Here is a 2328-nt window from a genome sequence, read left to right as displayed (position 1 = left end):
AAAAAGAAGAACATAAAAATGAGCAATACAACAGCAAAACCTTTATTCTCTCTATATCTTTGTTCCATTTGGTCATAGAACATGATGTTAGTTTTGGACGTTGGGAACCTTTGCAAACTCTCCGACAGGGACATGCCTTCCTGCCCCCTCATTATGTTTATGACAAAAAGCATTTGCTTATAGACGCTCTTTCTCTTTACCTGTTGACGTTGCTAAACTGATTTAATTCTAGTACCCCAGCTGAGCTAAGCAGACCTGAAACCATATTTAGAAGCAAATCAATGCAAAACAAACTGTAATATTCTTTCTGAGTTTACAGAAAGGACTCTGAAGTAGTGATGGTTGTCTGGCGCCTGGGTTTGGGTGGCTGGCGTGCCGAACTTGGCCCAGGGGGCCGGACTGCCAGGGTTACTATTGCCTGGCAGCCATGGGTGTGGGAGGACCATACGGATCTGGGGGCCTGAAAAGGCTGTGACAGGGAGGGGGCGGGGTTCGCTCTTCGGCGGGTTGGCTACTTGCACTGGCGTCAGTGGGGGTGGATGCGTGGTTTACTGGGGGGTGCCCTGGAGGGGCTGTGGCATCGGCAGTATACCTTCTGCGATGTCTATTTTGCTATTATGCGTTATTGTCTTTTCATGCTCTCTCACCTGTCTCTGTGTCTTTCTGTCTCCCCTCAGTTCTTATACCCTCTTTCTTTCTCACTTTCCTGTCTGTCTACATGTCCGTTGTATTCGATTTTACTCCTGAAATAATTTTCAATAAAGTTTAATAAACAGCCACCAAGCAGGACCTTTTGGTAACAGTCATAATGGTCTGCTTGTGAAAGCAAATCTGTTGGGGTATGATCTAGCTATGGAACATCTGTTCCAAGATGACTAATGTCTAGCTAAGGCTACCAAAGTGGACTGGAAAGAGTAACTTCTGCTCTGGTTAACAAAACAAGTGACATACTGGTTGAAATGAATGATCTCTCCATGTATTTTCTACTTCTGACTCCACCTTAGTAATGCCAATGAAATCATTTTATGCTTCATTTGAGCACTCAGACCTTAATTTTAAAAGGCCACCAGTGACAATGTTTCTGATGCTATTGGAGGGTTTGGAGACTGATGTGAAAACATGTCAATTTTTACTCTACTTGATGAGAGCTGGGTGGGACTGCTGGCCTGCACTCCCATCACAAAAGCTTAAAGCTGCAGTTACACCAGGAAATATTTAGCTTTCATGCACAAACGTTAAATACTAAGCACAACTGCTACTTACTAGGTCCTTATTATTAACAGTCTATAGGGTTTGGGACCACCAAGAGTCTTTGTTAATGTAAAAATTAGGCAATCAAGTCATTCTGAGATTTTCACTAGGAATGCCAACAGTTTATTTCTTGATCTAGTAAAATGACAGAGGGAATCCTGGAGCGCTGAGTCCAGCTCTTCTTCTTATAAATCTATGCCTGCTGCTGGAGTTTCCTGTTGACCTGCTGCAGTTTGAGTTTTGATCAACTGTTTAAATGCCTTTTTGTTGTGCCTGGTTGAATCCTGGGTCTCCAGAACCAGTTTGTTAAAGAAAGACCCTAAGTTGTTTATTCAATCTTGGACCTTCTTCCTGCAAGAGAACAGTGCTATAAATCATGCAGCCAATTATTTTTCCTAAAAGATGTAGTGCATAATATCGTATAGTAAACCTGTCGCCTTATACTGTGAACTACTAAATATGAGTTGTTGTAGCCATTGCAGGATTCCTAGAAATAAGCCAATGTATTTGCTGCAAAAATGTAAATAGAAACCCTATAGTTTAATGTAATAGGAATATGGTTAAATACCATGAAAGGTTTTGTGGCATTGTAATCCAACAATTTGATTGCTTTAACAATCTTGAACAAGCGGCGTTTCTCAGGTTTGAACCCTGATTTTTTTGTATTGCAAGTGAGAAATGAGAAAGCAGATGCTTCTGTCATTTTAACCCGTAGGAGAAATGAATACAGAACAAGCTGCTGTCCATTTTATGTGTGTTTCTTTTTTTCCTTTTAAACTGGTACACTTTTCAATTTAGAGAGCATGCATATTTTTTTTGGGAGACATGTTGATTAAAGACCAAATTCTTCTGAGGTAAACAGGCTTTGCACTGAGGCTGGAAACCTTGGCAGTCAGATCTGCACCAATCCTGGTAAAGCCTGTTTGTTTGTGGGAAGCTTAAAGTCTCACTGCATTACCATCTGTGACCCCCTGGGTAATTCTGTGGGTTTAGTCTCTATGAGTGGCAAAACAATCATATATATATATATATATATATATATATATATATATATATATATATATATATATTATATAT

The sequence above is a fragment of the Cyprinodon variegatus genome, unplaced genomic scaffold (assembly GCF_000732505.1).
Source record: "Cyprinodon variegatus isolate N-32 unplaced genomic scaffold, C_variegatus-1.0 Scaffold256, whole genome shotgun sequence".
NCBI lineage: Eukaryota > Metazoa > Chordata > Actinopteri > Cyprinodontiformes > Cyprinodontidae > Cyprinodon > Cyprinodon variegatus.
The sequence above is the reverse complement of the archived record's forward strand: the minus strand, read 5'-3'. Positions refer to the sequence as shown.